Genomic DNA, 23,822 nt, shown 5'->3' on the forward strand with positions numbered 1-23,822 from the left:
ATAGTTTCACAGGTGTATATGTAGGTCAAACAACAAATTGTGTACTTTACATATATATAGGCAGTTTGTTATGTGTCTGTTCAGTATAAACCTAATAACGCTGTTTTAAAAGCCCTCCCTTCAAAATGAAGTCTTTATAAAGAGGGTTACAAGTCCATTGTCTGCCTCCCACCCTGCCCCCTCCCCCCCACTGACCTGCCGCCTCTGCACAGGGCTTCCTAAGTCCTCTGAGTCAGAGCAAGGCAGAGCGAGGGCTCCTTGCCGACAGGATCTCATTCTCTCAGAGGGAAGCCTGGAGACCATTTGTTGAGCTGATGCTCAGCTCTGTGGTCAGGAGTTGCTGAGGTTTTGGGAGTGGAATGTGGAGCAACCCCTGGTTTCCTGAGTCATTCGGCAGGTGATCAGTGAGGTGTTGCTGCCAGCACCCTCGCCCAGGGCCATGGGGGGGCATCTCAGAGGCCTCAGGCTGATTTCGGATACTGTTTTTGTTTTTTGTATATTACTCAATGAATTTATTACATTTATAGCTGTATAATGATCATCACAACTCAATTTTATAGCATTTCCATCCCAAACCCCCAGAGCATCCCCCCCCCCCCATCCTATCTCCTTTACGGACCATAGGTTTTTCAAAGTCTGTGAGTCAGTATCAGATTTCAGATGTTGTTCACTTTGCCTGGTCCGGACACCTCTGTTCAGGCTGTATGTATGGGTGTCAGGCCCCGGGGTGGGGCGAGGGGGTGGGCAGGGCAGGGGCTGCTCTTAGGGACATGGCTTGCCCAAGCCTGTTCCCTGAGGGATCCTGCTTTTGGTACCCCAAGTTGATCATAGTCTTGGGGATTGGCCCTGAGATGGGTTCCTTAGAGATGTGGAAGGGGGTGGAAGGGGGTATGAGAGGGGGAGGGATTACAGAGGGTCACGCCAGGACTGGCCTCAGACCACAGGGAAGCCCACCCACAGGCTGGCCAGGGACCTGTGACCCATTATGACTTGGGACAGAAACATGACTGGAACCAGTTAGATTCCTTTCTCAGCAGCTTGGACCTGGGGAGCTGAGAGACTGAGCTGCAGGTGAGCGGTGGGAATGGAATCCGAAAGGCTGGGGTGTGGAGGGGCGGGGGAGGGGATGGGCCACAGAAGGAGCTGGAAAGAAGAGCCACCCTCTGAATAAGGAAAGGGAGCTGGTTTGGTCCTGAGGGAGGAGTCCAGCCTTGGGAAACACATAGCAAGCCCTCTGCAACCAAAAGAACAAAAGCATACCATGCTAGGGTGCCGTGTGGAGCAGCTGGAAAGAGGCAGATTTTGGACTCAGAAATGTCATTTTGAGCCAGAGTCCCCAGTTCATGTGCCGGTAATGCAGGTGGTCATTGAACCACTCTGGCCTCAGTGGCCGCATCTGAAAATGGGCCTGTGGTCCTTATGATGTCAGGTTATTGGGGAACAGAGAGCAGGTTCCCCCACATGATCATAGGGGTGGAGGGTCTACCATGCCTGTGAGTCCCTTTCTTTTCTGGGTGAGGGGAGCGGAGCCTCACACTGGGTCTCTATCCCCTCCAGAAAAAGCCCATGCTTGGGGCTTTCACCCTCTGTTCCTGGACCTTCTACCTCTTCTCTTACACTCAGTTGATGCCCTAGAAGGTCACTTCTGGCTCAAGACACATGTTTCTGTGCTGCTTGGTCTGTCCAAGGTTGGCCAGCACAGTGTTCTTAAAGTTTGAACAGGAATATTTTATACAAAAACTGGATTTCTGGCTTCTTGGGAAGAATTGAGTTATTTGGTCATATTAGGCCCTATTCCTGCCAGGCTTGGGGTCATGGCCAGGGTGGGCTCTCCAGAGGGCCCGTGGGAGGGACAAGGGATGTATGGGCCATGGCCACTCCTGGTCTTCCCCTCTTGCTGGGCTCCGTCTGCCCTGGGCCTCGCAGGGCGTGCCTGGCCTGGTGCATCCCAGATGGAGGACGCAGAAGACACTGCCAGGCATTGGGCCTTTTCCCTCGGGGACCACAGGTGTTGTCTGATCTAAGAGAGAGCCCTGGCTGTAGAGCAGGAATCAGCGGATGGAGCTGTAGAACAGCATCTCTGCAGCAGGTGGACGAGGGAGCAGGAGTAAGACAGGCCGGTGGGCTCCAGGCCGGCTAACAGGAATCCTGACTTTCCCCAAAGCCAGGAATACTGCAGTCATTTGAGCAAGACAGGAGATAGAATATCTCTTCTGATGAAGGGTTTTTAAATCACTTTTTTGTTCGAGGCGCAGGAGTCTTTCTCCTGGTGTAATCCCCCTCACCTGCCAATTTAATATGGGTTCAGTGGGTGTTTCTGTGGAAACTTCTGTTATCCTGTCAAGGGGTGGGAGGAGGGAAATCAGCCCCAGGTAATGGCTGTGGAGAGCTGGTCTGCAAGTGGGGGGCTCCTTCCAGGACATCCCTGAGGTGTAGATGCTGGGCATCCTTGAAGATGGCTCCTTGTCACCTATTGGTGGCTTGCTTTACACTCAGGGGATGAGCATCTCTCTGGGGGGTAGTACACAGGAAGTGTTGAGTGTAGGGCCTGTGTGCTGTCAGAACTTAATACAGTAATACAACCTCATATTGAAATGTTACTGTTTCAAAGGTGGAAAAACTTGTTCATTTAGCCAACATCTATGGTGCATCTTCCAAGAGCAGGCTCCGTGCCAAGGGTTGGGATGCAGTGGAAGAAGCTCTCCTTCTTGACCCAAGAAGATGACACCCCACTGGAAGGGGCTCAGTGGGGCCAAAAGCACACCCAGGCCAGGCAGGTGGAAGGAGTGAGGGCAGGGCCTGGGCTTAAAGAGCTTCCCTGGGACGCTGCCTTCCTCTGCCGAGGGGAGGCATGGCTGTGCACTGGGCCTTCAGGGGCCGGAGCAAATGGCTTGTGCCCTGTGGAGGCAGTGCCTGTGCTGGGCTTAGACCAGGTGGAGACTGGGGCCCCACTATCCTGAAGCCTGTTTATCCACTCCTCAAATGGGAACTGGGCAGCCTCAGCTCCCACAGGTGGGTCTGTTCACACAAGATCTGTTCTGGAGAGTCTAACTTAGGGCAGGTTTTGAGTTTTCAGCAGTGAGCTGCCAGATTTCACTTGTTCATTGATTGACTAAAAGATCCATTCATCTAACTAACACCTATAGCTCCTCTATCATGTGTTGGGCACTACTGATATTAAGCTAGTGTATACCATTAGTTATGAGCCCAGGATTCATCCTGATTGGTCAGACTCTGTTCTGATGGGTTTCTCCTTTGCTACATTCATCATTAGCTTTCTAAGAATCATCGAGTTGGGGGACAATGACAAGCAAGCCTAGGGTCCTCTTCTCCCTGAGATTTTATTTTTGGATGAGGTGTATGTGTGGGTGGTGGGGAGACACACAATAAGTGGTAAATAATCAAACATGACTTCAGAAAGTGAGTACTGGAGTTCCCATTGTGACTCAGTGGTTAACGAATCCGACTAGGAACCATGAGGTTGCGGGTTTGATCCTTGCCCTTGCTCAGTGGGTTAACGATCCGGCGTTGCCGTGAGCTGTGGTGTAGTCTGGCAGCTACAGCTCCGACTCGACCCCTAGCCTGGGAACCTCTATATGCCGCAGGAGCAGCCCAAGAAATGGCAAAAAGACAAAAAAAAAAAAAAAAAAAAAAAGAGTACTGGAGTTCCTGTCATGGTGCAGTGGAAATAAATTCAAATAGGAACCATGAGGTTGCAGGTTCGATCTCTGGTCTTACTCAGTGGGTTAAGGATCTGGCACTGCCATGAGCTGCAGTGTAGGTCACAGATGTGGTTCGGATCTGGCGTTGCTGTGCCTGTGGCTAGGCTGGCAGCTGTAGCTCTGACTGCACCCCTAGCCTGGGAATCTCCATGTGCTGTGGCTGTGGCCCTAAAAAAGAAAAGAAAGTGAGTACTATGAAAAGAGAAGCAAGTGAGGGGCTGTGGCTGAGGGAAGGTGGGTGACCAGGAGAGGCTTCCTGAGAGGGGCCACCTGAGTTAGACGCTTTGGGAGCAGACTTGGGGCAAAGATTCGAGTGGCAGCAGTTCATATGGGAGGTGGTCTTGGAAACACTGGTCAGAGTGTGGGGATGTGAGACTGAGAAGGAAGGAGACTCAGGGTTTGAACTTGAGCAGGCCACCACTGTGGATGGTCCTGTTTCAGGCCCATGGGATGTTTGGGAAAATGCCAGGGAACGTACCTTGGAGCCATATCACCAGGGAGGGAGCTGAAGGGCTTTTAAACCTGTCCCCAGCCGGGCAGTCTTTGTGGAGGGGGGCTGCTCCTGGGGCAGGTGTGTTGACTCCTATGCAAAGTGGGCTCTGGACACCTGGGGAAGTCCTCAGGTGGCTGAGCTCACCTGGAGGAGACAGCAAGACCCAAAAGGTGGACTATAGCAGGTGCCACCCCAGAATTAGGGGCTCTAATTTGTGGGGGCTGCAGGACACAGGGTAGGGACCTTGGATGCTCAGGCTAGACTGCCTGGGGCTGGGGCCAGACTTCCCAGCTGTGGGACCTCAGGCGCATTTATTTATTTTAAAATACACTTCCTGGAGTTCCCACTGTGGCTCAGCAGGTTACACACCCGACTAGTACCCATGAGGATGTGGGTTCGATCCCTGGCCTTGCTCAGTGGGTTAAGGATCTGGCATTGCTGTGAGCTGTGGTGTAGGTTGCAGACATAGCTTGGATCTGGCATTACTATGGCTGTAGTATAGGCTGGCAGCTGCAGCTCCAATTTGACCCCTAGCCTGGGAACTTCCATATGCCATGGGTACTGCCATAAAAAAGCAAAAAAATTGAAGATAATAAAATAAAATACACTTCCTTGCTGTTCTGCAACATCTGAGCTTAGAGATTCCTGGAAGAGAGGCTCTCAGCTTGTCATGGGTCTAAGCCCAGACTAGCAGGGGAGAGTCTGAAACTAACCACTGGCAGAGGCCGCCATGCTGAAACCTGGAGGAATTATTTTCAGACTTGATTTCTTCGCCAGTGCTCTTTACACCCACTGCTATGGCTCATCTGGAACGATGCTCTTTGTGGCAGGAGGTCCCGTCCTTCCAGGGCTCCACGGAAACTGTGCTGGGCCCTGGAGTCAGTAACAATGACCTCTCTCCCCCAAATGCAGAGATTTCCATTAACAACAACAACAAAAATACATGTGCAGCTCAACAAGCTTTCCCAAATGGAGCAAACCCTCGTAACCAGCTCCTGGCCTGAGAAATAGGACTTGAGAAACTGGCCTGCACCCCAGGAAGCCCCTCTCATGCCCTCTTCCTCTCTCCTCGAGAGTTCCCACCATTCTGACTTCTCACATCAGAGTGTTGCTGGCTTTTGTACTTGATGTGAATGGTTTCTTCCTCCCAGCATCTTCGTCTTCCTTCTGTGTCTGAGACCTGTGCCTACTGTCAAGGGGTGTTACGGTTCATGCACTTACTGCTGAGTGGTGTTCTGTGGCATTTGGTTTGTTTCCAGCTGGGGGCTCTTTCCAACAGGGCTGCTGTGAACTTCTTGTGTGTCTGTGTGATCCCCAGTCCCTTTTCATCACTTAGTATGTGTTAGCGTCTTATCCAAGTTTGCAGTGACAGCCACCGCACAGCGTCTTGCACCCAGCAGGTGCTCCATGAGTGTTTGCTGCAGGAATGTGGGGGCGGGCAGGGCAAGTCCAGAGGTGGAGCAATAGCAGGTTTTGGGATCAGGGGCCTGATTCCCTTGGCATTTGACCTACTCCATCTGCTTGGTTCCACCTGCTGCGTTTCAAAAGGAAACTCTGATGGCAGGAAGGAATCGAGCCCATGCTTACCCACCTCACGGAGAGCCTCACAGTGGCTGCCGGAGATCCCCTTTTGCTTTCCTTGGGGGAAAAACATTCTTCCAGATCTGCGACTTGGCTAATCACAAGAAACATCTGTGACCTCCTAAAAATATCTGCTTCGTGCCATTTTGTGGAGCTCAATATTTATATAGCCCCACAGTGTAATTAAATGGATGTTTAGTTAACGCTTGAGAACAGCTGGAGGCTCCCCAAGCCCAGGATGAGATTTGCAGGTGCCTGGGAAGCAGGCTGGGCAGGGGACTGGGGCAGAGCTGGTGGGGGGTAGGGGGGGAATGTTCCCTCAGGCTTTTGTGGGGGTCAGACTGGCAGGAAGAATACAGAGATGAGGGCCAGTGAGGAATCGATGAGGGCTGCTTGGCCTTCTGGGCAGCTAGATGGTGGTTATTTCCATGTTTCCATCTGGAAACCTCTGGAACACTTCTGACTGAGGAAAGGTTTTTCCCTAAAAGAACTAATCAGAAAGGGCCTCATCTCCAAGTGGCTTTTTTTTTGGTGGTTTTGAGCCTGAGGCGGTTAAGTGTGGTTAATGGTAGATCTTTTCCTGGAGATGTTCATGCTTGCTTCCAGGGAAGAGCAGGTACTAGTCAGGATTTTAGCCTGTGTGTAGTGAGTGCATGCTTTCTCCATCTCCTCACTAATAAAGAGCATGGCTGAAAACTTTTTTTTTTTTTTTTTTTTCTTTTTTTGACAAGAGAGTCCTCTAGCTTTTCAGCCAAGGAAGTGCGAGTCCCCAGAGTTTTGCAAGGCAGGATTGGAGCCTGTGAGAAGCAGTGATTCAGCACTCTTCTGAAACCTGAGATCTCCTTTCAGACATGGGTGGGTGTATTTTTTAGAAGTGCATCCAGGAGTTCCCATCGTGGTGCAGTGGTTAACGAATCCGACTAGGAACCATGAGGTTGCGGGTTTGGTCCCCGCCCTTGCTCAGTGGGTTAAGGATCCGGCGTTGCCGTGAGCTGTGGTGTAGGTTGCAGACTCGGCTCAGATCCCGCGTTGCTGTGGCTCTGGTGTAGGCCGGTGGTTACAGCTCCGATTTGACCCCTAGCATGGGAACCTCCATATGCTGCGGGAGTGGCCCAAGAAATAGCAAAAAGACAAAAAAAAAAAAAAAAAAAAAAAAAAAAAGAAGTGCATCCATAGCACGAGCTGGTTGGGGAATGGGATTCTAGGGGACTTTGAGGAGAGCTCTGGAGTTAGGAAGACAGTCCAGGAATAGCACCTCTCCCTTGGCTACCCCTTTTGGAATCCTGCTCTTTGCCTGGCAACCCATTGATGTTGTGAGCCCTTAAATATGGATTCATTCATCAGCAGTAAGTCTGAACACCTGAGATGTACTGGACCTTTGCCCAGTATCAAGGATGCAGTGGTGAGCAGAATGAACACCTCTGGTCCTCAGGGAACTTCCAGTGTGGTGCCTGGCTACACACTGTGGTGAGGGCTCAGAAAGAGAAACTAATGGGATCCTTGTGGACTGGATGAAGGTGAAGGTGGGCTTCACAAAGAATGAGATCAAGGGAGTGGGTGGGAGGCAACTTGATGTGGGGCAGAGGTGAGACTATTCCAGGCAGAGGAAACAGCATGTGCAAATGTCCTGTGGCTGGCAGAGCAGGATAAGTTCCAGGAACAAATCAGGCCAGTGGAGCGAGCTGAGCACAGCAGTCAGTGGTGGACAGTGGCAGGAGGGTGGACAGGCAAAGACAGAACTTGGACAAAAGGAGCCAGCCAGAGCATGGCCCTCTAGTCTGGGGATAGGACTTTGCTTGTCATCCTCCTATGATCTGAGGTTGGGAAGTGCTTGCGAAGATCTAGACACTGTGTTGGCCAGTCTTGTCTTTTTCTGGTAGAGAAGATTGGGTTGGGGGAATGACACTCTCCAAGTTGGGTCTAAAGACTTGAAAAGCTGGAATTTCCAGAAGGATTTAGTTTTTTTCTCCTATCTTGAGATCTGTGACCCCACATTCCTCCAAGCTCTCATAGTATCCCTCACGATGGAGGTGACTCTATGACATCACTGGTGGAACAGTGACCTAAACCCAAGACTCTGCTCCAGGAAACTGAGTGCTTCTTCAGTGTCTGGCCAGCCCATGGCCTAATAGGTCCCTAAGTAGGCTTGAGAGGAAAACAGCCAAGGGAAGGAGGACAGCTACCCCTTTGCAGTGGCATCTTTCCAAGTCAAAAAGAATCTCAAGGCCATGAATATGTGGCTAGTTCATGGCATTCAGTAGGGCCATGGGAAGCAGGTTGCAGGGTCAGAGGATACTGGTGGCATCCTCGTTGTATGGCCAACTAGACCTGTGATGCCATCCTTTCCATTCAGTGGGCCTCTTCCTCTTCAACCCCACAATGGCAAGCATGACCCTGGCTGATCCCCACGTCTCTTGGATATTTATACTTCTAAAAAAAAAAAAAAGGGTACTTGGAAGGTAACTGGGAAAGGAGAGTCACCTCAGTGATAACAGAAAGAGGTGGCACTTGGGGCACATTTGTCTATGTGCAAAGTACTGCATTGCATATCACCCCATTTCCTTGTCACCTCTGCTGGGAGAGGTCCTGAAGTTATTCCCACTGCCTTTGGGAGGGTGAAGACCTGCCAGGGTCCAGCCCTCAAAGAGATGGTGGCGCTTCCTCCACCTCCTGATGCATGTAACTAAAAGTAAAAACTGTGCTAAATCATAAATCAAGTGCAAGACAGACCAGCCAAGGTCTGGATCTTTCTCCATGGTGACTAATCTAATGTCTTTTGAAATATTATTATATATAGTTTGGGTGATGATTTATTTGAATGATGCGATTTTGAAATAGTTTAATGTAACAATAATAACAAAATCTCACTTTATTGACCTGAAGGTAAAATGGAGTACCAAGCACTTAAAGGTAGTTGGGAATTGCTGTCGCCATAGAACAGTTTGTAAATGTGTTTAAGCTACTGTCCGTGCCAGAGGGCCACTCTCAGCTGGTAAAGGGAAAACCTACCATCTGTAGTGAAAACTATGGAAAGCTTGGCCTTGACTTTTGACAGCTGGAATTTACATGAGGTCTTCAGGAAAGCATCTCTTCAATAAATACAACGGCCATACAGCAAATTATTTTGGAAAAAAAAAAAAAAGCTCAAGTGCCTTTGAACTGCTCTGAGTGCCTTTGAACTGCGTGTGGCCATGGGAAGGGCTCATTCTGCCTCCTGGGTCATCAGAGGAAGGGAGACCAAGACCCGCACCAGGGCATGAGGTCAGGGTGGAGCTGGGATTTGAAAACAGGGCTGTTGGACCCTAAACATCTCATCAAGAGAGATGGCATGTCCTTGACCTCCTCCCAGAGAATGGTTTAAAACAAAATCTAAGAGCTAGACAGGACTTTGGGTCTAACTTGGTCCAGGGTTTGTCTTTTAGAGTTGAGTAAGCTCCAGTCCAGAGAAGAACCGAAGGGTGCAAGGCCATGGCTGCCGTGATTCCCTGAGCTTCACCGGTTTTCCCAGGAAACTCCTGAAGGTGGACTGGAACTCTGTCGCAAGCTGGTTTCCAGCCTCACTCTGTGACCGCCAAGAGGTCACTTGCCCTCTCTGGGCTCTAGTCTCTCCTGTCTCAGATGAGTTGGTTTATGTGTACTCTCACCTTCTTTCAAGATTTATAGCTCCTACCTCGGGTTCCAGCCTCTTTTTATTGAGCTGCTTCCCATGTCCCTTAGGGGGAAATTGTGGTGCTGGAAGGGGGAAGGCCCCATAAGGGTGAAAATGAAACAGCAATGCAGAAGCAGTTGCTTTTCTAGGGAAGTTTATTTAATGAAGAGCAAGTAAAAATTTATTTCCTCTCTTTCTCACATCTCCCAAATATTCTTCCTGAAAGGGAGCTGCTGCATGACTGCTACCTAGACCAAGTGGTCATGAGAGATCTTTGATGATAAGGGACATCTCAGCTTCAGAACTGTTAAGATGGGAAACAAGGGTGCCTTAGATTCAAGTGAAACTTCCGTAGCCTCAACTGCCTGCAGGTCGGCTCTGCTGTCCACCAGATCTGTGACCTTCCAGAAGTCTGCTGCCTGGTTATGGGCTGTAACCTGTGTCTGAACCCTTGGTTTTTCTTCATCTTTCTGGAAATACTGTATGTCCACTGATGACATGGCTCCACTCCCCAGACCCCTCTAAAGTAAACCTAGGAACATGACTCAGTGATTTTGCCAGAGCAAAATGAAAAAGTACCATCAGCCTTCAGACCCAGGAGAGCTGTGGGTGTGGTATGCTCACTATCTAGTCACAAACGGGGAGAGAGTGTGTGCTGCCTTCCGCTACCACTCCTGGCCTTCCTCACACTTCCTCTCTTTGCAGGGTGAGCCATGGGTCCTGACTGACACCTGTGAGGGTTCATTTTCTGCTTGGCTTTCTCCAGTTGGCCCTGGGTTATACTTTAGCCCTGGTAGATGGATGCTTTGGTCTCTGCTGCTCCATGAAAGTGCTGCCCAGAGACCCTTATAAAAAAAGTTTTTTTTTTTTTTTTTTTTTTTTTTTTTTTTTTTTGGGACATGGGTTCATCCATAAAAGGGGTCAGGCAATTCCCCAGAGGGACTTTCCTGTTTATTTTTATTGACTTGGGAACCTGGAAGTTCAATATTCATCTCCCTGACTTCCGAGATTGCCCAAGAAGGGTTTGGAGGGTGGAAAGTTGAGGGCTTATTTTCCCGTTTAGAGTTTCCTCTTGGATGGTTCAGCCGCACCCTGGCCACGGACTAAGGGTCTGCTTCTTCTAAGGAGAGGTTTTGCACAAGTTTACTTTCTAAGCCAGCTTCCTGGAGATGTGGAGGGAGAGACCCACTTTCATCGAGGAGATGCTTTGGAAAAGGAAACACGTGCTTCAAGTCTGAACACAAGAGAAACTGTTCAGCTGAGGTGAAGGAAGCCTTTTCCATTTGCCCTGGACACATAGGCAAAGTGGGGAGAGGAAAGGAGGGGGTGGGGGTGGGGGCGGGGGCTGGGGAAGGCAGGAGACCCTCTTGTGGGAGTTGGAGTAATTGATCTCAATTCTTCCTTCCCCTCTATAGCTGGAGTAATTGATCTCAATTCTTCCTTCCCCTCTATAGCTGGAGTAATTGATCTCAATTCTTCCTTCCCCTCTATAGCTGGAGTAATTGATCTCAATTCTTCCTTCCCCTCTGCTATGGCCTCTCAGATGAGGGCCTAAGTGCTCCCCCTGACCCCTGACTTGAGCTCTGCTTGTTTAACTTGATTTGGCCAATGAAGTGTTAGCAGATGACATGGGAAGAGATGGCATGAAATGCTCTGAGGCAGCTCCCTGAGAGGCAGGGATCACCCATTTGATATCTGACCTAAATAAGAAAGGAACTCAAGCCAGGCACCAAAAATATGTGTGCGAGTCAGGATGCTCCATGGAGATATATGTATATATTATCTATCTGCCCATCTACCTATCTATCTCTCTATCTATGTATGATTTACTTTAAGGAACTGGCTCATATGATTATGGAGGCTGGCAAGTCCAAAATCTGCAAGGCGGGCCATCAGGCTGGAGACTTGGGGAAGAGCCAATGTTCCAGTTCAAGTCCAAGAGCATCTTCTGGCAAAATTCCTTCTTGCTGCTGGGGGGGAGTCAGTCTTTCTTTGCAGTCAGGCCTCCAACTGACTAGATGAGGCCCACCCACATTATGAAGAGCAATCTCTTTTATTCAAAGTCCACTGGTTTAAAAGTGAATCTCATCTGGGAGTTCCTGTTGTGGCTCAGTGGGTTAAGAACCTGAGTGGTATCCATGAGAATGCGGGTTTTATCCCTGGCCTTGCTCAGTGGGTTAGGCTTAAGGATCCGGTGTTGTCACTAGCTGTGCCATGGTTCGCAGATGTGGCTCGGACCTGGTGTTGCTGTGGCTGTGGTGTAGGCTGGCGGCTGCAGCTCTGATTCAATCCCTAGCCTGGAACTTCCATGTGCCATGGGTGCGGCCCTAACAGGAAGGAAAAAAAAGTGAATGTTATCCAAAAACACTATCATAGAAACATCCAAAATAATGTCTGACCACATATCTGGGTGCTAGGGCCCAGCCAAGTTGATATATAAAACGAATCATCACAATGGGCTTTAATCTTTCTTTGGCCTTGAGAGTAAGAAAACCATTTACTCCACATTGGCAAGCTGTAAGTTACCAGTAAGAAAGCCAGTGTCGGAGTTCCTGTCATGGCGCAGTGGAAACAAACTCGACTGAGAACCATGAAGTTGAGGGTTCCATCCCTGGCCTCGCTCAGTGGGTTAAGGATCCAGCGTTGCCGTGAGCCGTGGTGTGGGTTGAAGACATGGCTTGGATCTGGCATTGCTGTGGCTCTGGCGCAGCCCAGCAGCTACAGCTCCGATCAGACCCCTAGCCTGGGAACCTCCATATGCCGCAGGTGCGGCCCTGAAAAAAAAAGAAAGCTAATGTCATCCAACTGCTTTCATTCACCTCTCCTCACATCCCAGCAGAAGCAATGGGGGCCAATATTGAGGAAATTTCAGATTGGAATTCCCCAAGCTTTGGCAAAATATCATTTCTAATATTCTTTAAAAAACTTTGGCTAAATTATGGCATACATCCATAGAGTGCACAAATCAAAGCAGCTTGATGAATTTCACAAAGCAACACAAGATCAAAATATAGACCATTGTGAGCCCCCCAGAGACTGGAAGGTCACTACCCTCTTCCTAAGAGTAACCTCAGCCTCCCCTTCTAAGCCGCAGATTAATTTTGCCTATTCTGTAGGTTGTGGCAGGTGTATTTTCTAAAGATGGTGACACTAATATACTTACCCCCCTTCTGAAAACGAGGTGCTGATGTTCCTCCATTGAGAGGCAGGGTCTCTTTTCCTTCCCCTTGAATGTGCATGGACCTGTGACTGTGGTGGAGGTGACACCATGTGGCTTCTGGAGCTAAGTTATAAAAGGCAGTACAACCACTCCCTGATCCTTTTGGGGTGCTCACCCTTGGAACACAGTCCCATGCAAAGCTCTGTGTGTGTTCCAACCACAGCCCTGGCTGAGGTCCCAGCAGACAGGGAGCTTACAGCTTTCTAGCTGCCTTGGAGCAAAGCAAAGATGAGCTGTTCTCCACAGAGCTCTGTCCAAATTCGGATTCACCAGTGAAACAAATACTGTGGTTGCTCAAAGCCTCTATCTTTTGGGGTCACTTGTTACACAGCAAGAGATAACTTGTACATATTTTATACAAATGGCATTGTCAGGGGCTGTAGCGACAAGGAGTTAGGAAATCTACCTTTCAGGAAAATGCCCGTCTTGACACTTTGACAGATCCAGACCCAGAGTCACTGAGAAGGTCTGATACTTGTTGCAAGCTATTAAATGAATTAGATAGCTAAGCTGTTCGAGGTTAAAAAATCACCATGTACAATACGTAAGTTGCCCTTCTGGATAGGGGTTGTGGCTGGGAGTGTTCGATCCCGATATGCACATCTTCTTCACATGTCACCACCCCTGAAATCAAGGCCACTATCAGCGGCCTCTTGACCACAGCCGATGGCCAAGCAGCATTGGTGGCATAGCTGTCCTCACCTGGTCGTGTGATCTCAGCCATGGTTCCTCATACTGAGATCACTTCAGTTGTGTATTGTGGTTCTATGTCAGTTGGGTTTAATTTTCATTTAAAATGTAAACTAAGTAGTTCCCATCATGGCACAGTGGAAACAAATCCGACTAGGAACCATGAGGTTCCGTGTTCGATCCCTGGCCTTGCTCAGTGGGTTAAGGATCTGGCATTGCTGTGAGCTGTGGTGAGGGTCACAGATGCAACTCAGATCTGGTGTCGCTGTGGCTGTGGCATAGGCCAACAGCTGTAGCCCTGATTAGACCCCTAGCCTGGGAACCTCCATATGCCGCAGGAGTGGCCCAGAAATGGAAAAAAAAGAAAAAAAAATGGGCAAAATATCTAAACAGATCCTTCACCAAAGAAGATACATGGATGGCAAATAAGTACATGAAAAAGTACTCTACTTCATTAGTCATTAGAAAAATACAGATTAAAACCACGGTGAGATACCACAAACCACCTCCAAGAATGGCTTAAATTAAAAAAAAAAAGTAAACTAAAGGGAGTTCCCATTGTGGCTCAGTGGGTTAAGAACCCAACATTGTCTCTGTGAGGATGCATGTTCAATCCCTGGCCTTGCTCAGTGGGTTAAGGATTTGGCGCTGCTGCAAGCTATGGCATAGATCACCGACTCAGCTCAGATCCTACATTGCTGTGGCTGTGGCATAAGCCTCAGCTGCAGCTCCAATTCAACCGCTAGCCTGGGAACTTCCATATGCTGCAGGTGTGACTATAAAAAAGAAAAAAAAATGTAGACTAAAAAAGTAAAACATAAACAAAAGAACACATTAAAGGGCAACCTGGCCTTTCCCTACCTTCATTGGCATCTTTCTGGACTAATCTGATTTAGAGGGTAGAGCCTGCCTGCCGTGTGTGGGTCAGAAATCTTTTTTTTTTTTTTTGTCTTGTCAGGGCCTCCCCTGCTGCATATGGAGGTTCACAGGCTAGGGAGTGAATTGGAGCTGTAGCCGCCAGCCTATGCCACAGCCACAGCAATGCCAGATCCAGTCCTCATCTGCAGCCTACACCACAGCTCACAACAACACCGTATCTTTAACCCACTGAGCGAGGCCGGGGATCAGACTTGTGTCTTTATGGATGCCAGTCAGATTCATTTCTGCTGAGCCATGATGGGAACTCCCAGGAATCTTCTTTTTTTTTTTTTTTTTTTTTTTGTCTTTTTGCCTTTTCTAGGGCCACTTCTGCGGCATATGGAAGTTCCCAGGCTAGAGGTTGAATCGGAGCTGTAGCCACTGGCCTATGCCACAGCAACGCGGGATCCAAGCTGTGTCTGTGACCTACACCACAGCTCACGGCAATGCCAGATCCTTAACCCACTGAGCGAGGCCAGGGATCAAACCCGCAACCTCATGGTCCCTAGTCGGATTCGTTAACCACTGAGCCACAATGGGAACTCCAAGGAATCTTCTTAATCATGACTCTTGTTTTGTCTACAAGGCACTTCCTGGGACTGTGGCAATGGTATATTCCAAAAATAAGGCCAAATTTCAACTTTCATGTGTCTTCACAGATATGTTAAATGGGAGGAAAAGAGGAGTATGAGAAAGGGCCACTCCAAGGCTGTGTTACACTGGGAGGGTGTTACATTCTACAGATCAATGCTGTTAAGAGTTATGCTCCTTGCAAGCCTACTGGGTCCTGGAGATACAGGGCAAATATATACAACAGTCCTGATGTAGAGTCTTTTTCTAGAGAAAACTAGGGCACCTCTGATCTGATCTCTCTCCCGAGACTGGATCAAACTGCAGAAGATCAGTCTGTGCATAAGCCTGGGAAATTGCTTTCAATATTTGGTTCAAAAAGAATGTTAGAAAACTTCGTGGCAATAACTACTGAAGCAGAACAAAGACATATTCTATGACACAGCAATTCCAATTCTAGATACATATCCAACAGAAATACATACTTGTGTTTACCAAAAGATATATGTTAGAATGTTTGGCTTTTATTAATAGCCCCAAACTAGAAATAACTTATATCTGTCGATAATACAGTGGACACATAGATTGTATTGTAATTGTATCCATATGACCACAAATCAAAAAGCTGTAAGAATGAACAATCCACAACTCCATGCAACACTATGGAAGAATCTCACAGACCTAATGCTGGAATTAAGTCAAGTCATCATACTGTACAAGGCCATTTGGGGTGCTCCTAGGAGGAACTGCCCCTTTGCCACCGAGGTCTTGGGTGCTTGGGCCTGAAAATCCCACTCAGGGCTAATCAAACCCAGGGAAGCTACTGAGAGGTCTGAAATGAGGACAAAGGAGGGAACAGAACCAGGGAGTGAGAGGGAGAGAAGGATGGAGAAGGGGGGCAATGAGAAAGCAGTGGACCAGGGAGGAAGGAAGATGCAAAAGAGGAGAGAAAGCCACACACAATAAAGGTCAGGGCCCCAGGAGGCTGCTCCCATGTGCTTTGCCCACATAGCACAAAATAGTGATCTGGAAGCGTTCACGTGAGCCTCAGGTTCCACATCTATAAAACAGGAGCATCGCCATCATCTGCCTCCTTGCATTATCATGAAGGTTCATTGAAACAATAGCTATAAAGTCTATCTCAGCATCCAGTGTGAGGGCAGGGGTGGGGAGGAATAAATGTTTGATTAATGTAGTTGAGTGTCAAAATTCTACACTTATAGGAATCTAGACAGTAAGTAACAGATCTTCCTCTGACAAGCAAAAATACATATTTTTCTCTGGAAAATATTCTGACCAATTATTTCATATGGCTACATATAAATGATCATTAAAATTTTTTAAATTGGGAGTTCCGCTGTGGCTCAGTGGTAATGAACCTGACTAACCATGAGGACACGGGTTTGATCCCTGGCCCTGCTCAGTGGGTTAAGGATCCAGCGTTGCCATGAGCTTGGTGTAGATTGCAGATGTGGCTCAGATCTGGTGTTGCTGTGGCCATGGAGTAGGCTGGCAGCTATAGCTCCCACTGGACCTCTAGCCTGGGAACTTCCATAACTTCCTAAAAAAAATTTTTTTTAAATTAAAGTATAGTTGATTTATAACGTTATGTCAATTTCTGCTGTACAGCGAAGTGACTCAGTCATACATATGTATACATTCTTTTTTTGAAAATTATTTTCCATCATAGTCTGTCTCAGGAGATTGGCTATAGCTTCCTGTGCTGTATGGTAGAACCTCCTTGCTTGTCCACTCTAAATGTCATAGTTTGCATCTACTAACCCTACACTCCCAGTCCATCCCACTCCTTCCCTGCTCCCCCTTGGCAACTGCAAGTCTGTTCTCCATGTCTGTGTGTCTGTTTCTGTTTTGTAGATAGGTTCATTTGTGCCATATTTTAGATTCTACATATACTTTACATCATATGGTATTTATTTTTCTTTTTCTGACTTACTTCACTTAGTATGAAAATCTTTAGTTGCAGCCATATTGCTGCAAATGGCAATATTTTGTTCTTTTTTATGCCAAGTAGTATTCCATGTGTATATAGCCCACATCTTTTTAATCCATTCATCTGTCGATGGACATTTAGGTTGTTTCCATGTCTTGACTATAGTGAATAGTGCTGCTATGAACATAGGGGTGCGTATATCTTTTTGAAGCATATTTTTGTCCAAATACATGCCCAGGAGTGGGATTGCTGGATCATATGGTAGTTCTATTTTTAGTTTTCTGGGGAACCTCTATATTGTTTTCCATAGTGGTTGTAGCAGTTTACATTCCGACCAAGAGTGTAGGAGGGTTCACCTTTTCCCCACATCCTTTCCAGCATTTGTTATTTGTAGGCTTGTTAATGATGGCTGTTCTGACCAGTGTGACGTTGATACCTCATTGTTATTTTGACTTGCATTTCTCTAATAATTAGTAATGCTGAGCATCTTTTCATGTACTTACTGCCTATTCATATGTCTTCTTTGGAGAAATATCTACTTAGGTTTTTTGCCTGTTTTTTGAATGGGTTGTTTGTTTTTTTGTTGTTGAGTTGTATGTGTTTTGGAGATTAAGCCCTTGCTGGTTGCATCCTTTGCAGCTATTTTCTCCCATTCTGTGGATTGCCTTTTCATTTTTTTTTAATGGCTTTCTTTGTTGTACAAAATCTTGTAAGTTTGATTAGGTCCCATTGGTTTATTATTGTTTTTATTTCTATTGCCTTGGGACACTGACCTAAGAAAACATTTGTACAGTTTATGCTTATGTTCTCTTTTAGAAGTTTTATGGTGTCATGTCTTATGTTTAAGTCTTTAAGCCATTCTGAGTTTTTTGTGCATGGTGTGCAGGTGTGTTCTAGTTTCATCAGTTTACATACAGTTGTATAGTTTTCCTAGCATCATTTGCTGAAGAGACTGTCTTTTTCCCATTTTATATTCTTGCCTCCTTTTTTGAAGATTGATTGACTCTAGGTGGCTGGGTTTATTTCTGGGCTCTCTTTTCTGTTCACTGATCTGTGTGTCTATTTTTGAACTGATACCACACTGTTTTTGGTGGGAGGGGGATGTGTCATGTTCCAAAGTGCCTTTATATTTAAAGTTTTATTGAAGTATAGTTGATTTACAATGTTGTGACAATTTCTGCTATACAACAAAGTGATGTACCACATCTATTCTCTATCAGATTCTTTTCCCACGTAAATTATCACAGACTACTGGGCAGAATTCTCTGTGCTATGCAGAAGGTCCCATTGGCTAACTGTTCCATATACCTCAATACCACACTGTTTTGATTACTATAGTTTTGTAATTTTATCTGAAGTATGGGAGAGTTATGCCTCTTCCTTTCCCACCACCCCCTCAGGATTGCTTTGTAAGTTCTGGATTTTTTATGGTTCCATATAAATTTTTGGGTTATTTGTTCAGGTCTGTGAAAAAGGTCATGGGTGATTTGATAGGGATCACATTAAATCTCTACAGTGCTTTGGGTAGTATGGCCATTTTAACAATAGTAATTCTTTCAATCCTGGAGCATGGGATATCTTCCATTTCTTTGAATCCTCTTTAACTTCCTTTATTAATGTTGTATAGTTCTCAGCATATAAATCTTTCACTTTATTTTTTTTGTGTATGACTTTAAAAGACATTATATTTTTATTCCTTTTTAATACTTCATTATTTATATACGGAAATGCACCTGATTTATGAATGTTAATATTGTTTTCTACTACTTTGCTAAATTTGTTTATCAGAGAGAGTAGTTTTTGTGTGGAGTCTTTAGAGTTTCTACATATAGTATCATGTCATCTGCATAGAGTGACAATTTTACCTCTTTTCTTCCAATTTGGATACTTTTTATTTTTTACTTTTTTGTCTGATTGCTGTGGCTAGGACTTCCAATACTGTGTTAAACAAAGCTAGTAAGAGTGGGCATCTTTGTAATGTTCCATATTTTAGTGGGAAGGCTTTCAGCTTTTTTCTTTTGAGTATTATATTGGCTGTGGGTTTGTCATAAATGGATTTTAATGTTGAGATATGTTCCCTGTATACCCACTTTGGTAAGAGTCTTTATCATGAATCGAGGTTGAATTTTGTCAAGTGAATTTTCTGCATCTATTTGAGGTGATCATGTGGTTTTTGACTTTTCTTTTGTTAATGTGGTATATGACATTGATTGATTTGTGTATGTTGAACCATCCTTGTGAACTCGGGATGAATCCCATTTGGTCGAGTTGTATGATCTTTTTGATGTGTTGTTGGATTCAGTTCGCCAAAATTTTATTGAAAATTTTTGCATCTATAGACATCAAAGATATTGGCCTGTAGTCTTCTTTTTGGTACTATCTTTGTCTGGTTTTGGTATTATGGTGGTGGTGACTTCATAGAATGTCTTTGGGAGTGTTTCTTCTTCCTCAGTCTTTTGGAAGAGTTTAACAAGGATTGGTATAAATTCTTCTTTGTGTGTTTGGTAGAATTTGCCTGTGAGGCCATCTGCTCCTTGATAGTTATTTGTAGGGAATTTTATTATTATTATTATTATTATTATATATTCAATTGCATTTCTAATGATCAGTCTGTTAAAATTGTCTATTTCTTTTTGATTCAGTTTAGGTGGACTATATGTTTCTAGAAAATTGTCTCTTTCTTCTAGGTTGTCACATTTGTTGGCATATAGTTTTTCATAGCATTCTCTTATTTTTTTTGTATTTCTGTACTATCTGTTGAGATTTCTTCTTTTTCATTTCTTATTTTTTTGTGTGTCTTTTTACCTTTTCTAGGGCCACTCTCATGGCATATGGAGGTTCTCAGGCTAGGGGTCTAATCAGAGCTGTAGCCACAGGTCTACACCAGAGCCACCACAACGAGGGATCCCAACCACGTCTGTGATCTACACCACAGCTCACGGCAATGCCAGATCCTTAACCCACTTAGCAAGGCCAGGGATTGGACCTGCAACCTCATGGTTCCTAGTCGGATTCGTTAACCACTGAACTGTGATGGGAACTCCATTTCTTATTTTTTTATTCAGGTTCTCTATCTTCTTGGTGAGCCTGGCCAGAGCTTTGTCAATTTTTTTTCCCTTTCAAAGAAACAGCTCTTGGTTTTATTGATTTTTTTTCTACTGTTTTTTAATCTTTATTTTACTGATTTCCTCTCTGATCTTTATGATTTCCTTCCTTCTGCTGATTTTAGTTTTTTTTTTCTAATAAGTGATCATTTTTATTTAAAAATTTTTTAAAATTGTTTTTACTTTTTAGGGCTGCGCCTGTGGCATATGGAAGTTCTCAGGCTAGGGGTTGAATCAGAGCTGCAGCTGCTGGCCTACTCCACAGCCACAGCAACACCAGATGCAAGCCACATCTGCGATCTACACCACAGCTCACAGCAATGCTGGATCCTTAACCCACTGAGCGAGGCCAGGGATCAAACCTGCATCGTCATGGTTACTAGTCAGGTTCATTACTGCTGAGCTGCAATGGGAAGTCCTAAATGATCTTTTTAAAGATAGGCTATCGCCAGGTAAATGTAATTGAAGTAGATGAGATGACATAGAAGACATTTTGGAATCCTCCAGAGCCCCAGGGTACTGTTGGGACCACCATTTGCCATGGGCAGTAGCACCTATTGGTCTGAAACTTGTGATTTGAGTTTGAATCCTGATGCTGTCATTCACCAACTGTATGACATTGCGTGAGTCCCTGGAGCCCTCTGATCCTCAGCTTCTCATCTGTAAAAGGCAAATAATGAGAGTGTCTGTTATATAAAATGGTTGTAAAAGCTAAACATGGCTAGTGGGCAGACCCTTAAATAGGGGTGGGTACGTAGTTAGCACTCAGTACTTAGCAGCTGTCTTATTTGCAGTGGATGGGGGTGGGGGGGTCAGGGAGGATTCAAAGGGAACCCTGCTTAGGTAAATACTGAAAACTATTCACTCCAGGTTAGACCAAAGTGGGTGGAATACAGACTCTAAATTACTGCTTGCTGCCTGCAAAGTCAGCCCTCATTGCTGATGCCATGTGTCAGGATGGGGTAGAGGATATGGCTGCATCTTGGGAGGTTGTCATGAGCACTTAGGGCAGTTGGGTGGGCAGTGGGAGGCAGGCTCCCATGCCAGGACTTGGTCGACAGAAGCCAGCACTCCTGGAAGATCCACATCAGGCAAAAGAGGAAGGGTCCTGTCTTCCCAAGGGCTGTGTCACCCAAGCAGAACATTGTTGATTACTTTCAGTTCCTTATCTCCCCAGCCAGGTTTCCTTTGAAGGGTCCCTCCAGACCCATTCCCACCAGTGTACCCCAAGTGACCTCCACATGGTGAGGAAGTGAGAAAGAAGCTGGGTTGTGACTCTGGAGCCACCCTTCCAGGTTCCACTGTCCCCATGACATCTCAGGGTTGAAGTGGCAGAAGTGGATGGGACTGGTCTGCTGCCTTGAGACTTGTGCAGAGGCCATTCTCCTTGGCTATCAGTATGAGCACCGTCTCCTTTCTGGGTTTGGAGGATGTTTCATCTTGTTTATCTGGTGGAGCACAGGACCTAACCCCAAATGCTGAATGCTGGTGCTCCTGCCCTCCTCTGCAGCCAGGGTGCAGGCATGTCCTTTCGACCCTGCCAGCTCATGTCACGACCTTCATTTTGGAACCTTGGTCTGGAGGCTGGTACCGGATGGAAGCTGAACCTGGGCAAGTCCATCCTGGAAGGGTGGTGGCAGCAGCAGTGGGATCCATCTCATTCTCTGAGGCCACAGAACCATCATTAGATGGTTCCAGCAGGAGTGTCTGCTGTGGCTGGGGTCACTGGCGGGTGGTGGTCAGCAGCAGTGGCGTTGTGCTATTTATGCCCTGCCACTCTCCAGACCATTCTTCTCTGTCCTGATGGGCGTCCTGAGGTTGACCACTGTGGCCACACCACTGGTCTCTCTTGCCTGCTAGTTTCCAGTTGGGTTTGGGCACTGGGTAGCACCAGAAGGAAAGAGGACAGAGTCAAGGCGTTTCTTCCCTCCTTCTTGTCTGCTGGGGGCCAAATGTCTGGAAGGGGCTGTGTCTGCTGTGACTATAGCTCTGGACCAGTGTCCTCTCCTCCGAGCCTCTGGCACCCACTGGGCTTCAGTTTGGGCCTAGGATGGTGATGACTTCCTGCCTTTTTGAAGCTCTGGATGCTTCATTATGCCTTATCTTTATTCCTTTAATCTTTCTCACTTTGATAAATTCCTTTCTTCAGCTTAAAAGATAGTCTCTCTTCACTGTTTTTATTGAACTCTTAGGATACTTCTCTGCCCAGACTTGGGTCTTGCAAAATTTTTGTGTCCCAGGTGATGGTGTTGAGATTGAAACACTGTCCCATGGGCATCACAGTGAAGGGGTGCCTTGAATTTAAGCCCATGTGGAGGATACAGAACTGGGGTGTTCTTTGACCAAAACCATTTTATTAAAGATATCTTGAGTCCATTTTCATAGGTCTGGACTGTGTGATAACCAGGCAGAGGGTCCCTGTGGCATACTCTGGAAGGTTGGCCAGACTGTAAAAAGAGCCACACTCATTCTTTCTTTGCTGCACCCCTCTCTCTTGCAATGTGACTTTCAAGCTCCTCCCATTAATAGGGGTCTAATCCCACACCTTTTATTTATTTATTTTAATTTTAGGGTCACACCTGGGGCATACGGAAGTTCCCAGGCTAGGGGTCGAATCAGAGCTGCAGCTGCCGGCCTATGCCACAGCCACAGCAACACCAGATCTGAGGTGAGTCTGAGACCTACACTGCAGCTCAGGGCAGTGCCAGATCCTTAACCTACTGATCAAGGCCAGAGATCCAACCTGTATCCTCATGGATACTAGTCAGGTCCTTAAACCACTGAGTCACAACGGGAACTCTAGCAGTCCCACACCTTTGAATCTGGTCCTTCAACTCGCTTTAGCCAATGGAGTGAAGTGGAGGAGATGGGAGGTGGGGAGCAGTTCTGGGCCTACGCAAGAGGCCATGCCTGCTTCTGCTTGCTTTCTTCAGACACCTGTCCCCCTCTTCCCTCCTGTGTGCATCTGCCAGGGCTCACCTCCTGGGGGAAGAGAACCCTACTGCACCTGAGCCAGGTTGTCCCAGTTGAGGCTTGTGCATGCGAGGGAACCTGGGTGTATCAGCAAAACTCCTTGCAGCTGGTGGCAGACAAACAAGGGCATCCAACTGAGACCAGAAGAACCGTCCTGCTGAGCCTGACCTAAATTTCTGAGCCACAAAATTTGTGAGCTAAATAAGTTAGAGATATGCATTGCAGAGCTATCGCTAATGGCCACACTGACCTTGGGTGCCCTAGCAATAACTTCCAAGGGCGTGGTGGGTGGGCATGGCCATTGGTCACATCCGGCTATTTACAAGCCCCCATCACTAACCTCATTTTTCATTATGTGGGGCAGGGATTGAAGAAAAACTCCTATGTTACTGAGCTGAGTAAGAGAAAGAGGACAGTAGCGCAGCAGTTTCTTCTGCCCTCTGTGTCTGGCTCTGAGCTGAGAGCCAGAATTAGCAGTTTATCTGGTATCAGTGCTCTCTCAGCACTGCTTCCTCCATTCTGACTTCTCTGTGGCTTTTTCTGTGGAAGCAGCTGCTTCCCTGCCTCTTGTGTGTGTGCATCTCGAAGCTCAGACTGGTTCCCGAAAGGCAGACAGCAGAAGCAAAGGACTCCTCCGTCTTGACTGTTCAGCTGGCTTCTGAGCCATCCAGGAAGCAGTGGGAACCTACCTCAGAGTTGCTCTAAATGGGAAATTAGCAAACACAATATGATAAAATTGCCCCAAATTGAGAGAATTAACGTAAGGATGTGAGTTGGATGGAGGCGAAAACCATAATCAGGAACAATTGCAGGGGATGAATGGAGGGAAATGAGAATTGCTCGGTGGCACTGGGGCCCAGGCTCGCTGCCCCTCCCCCTCTAGACTCCTCTCCACCAGGCCTCACTTGCTGCTGGTTCCTCTGCTCCACGTTCCCAGCCATAGGGTTGGGC

The 23,822-nt window shown here is 46.8% G+C and overlaps 1 protein-coding gene across 5 annotated transcripts in view; it reads left to right on the forward strand.

The window, feature by feature from the left end:
* SCP2D1 (SCP2 sterol binding domain containing 1) overlaps positions 1-23,822 on the forward strand; it is a 157,041-nt gene that overhangs the window by 14,451 nt on the left and 118,768 nt on the right. The window lies entirely within an intron of this gene.

This window comes from Sus scrofa, chromosome 17 (assembly GCF_000003025.6).
Source record: "Sus scrofa isolate TJ Tabasco breed Duroc chromosome 17, Sscrofa11.1, whole genome shotgun sequence".
Taxonomy (NCBI): domain Eukaryota; kingdom Metazoa; phylum Chordata; class Mammalia; order Artiodactyla; family Suidae; genus Sus; species Sus scrofa.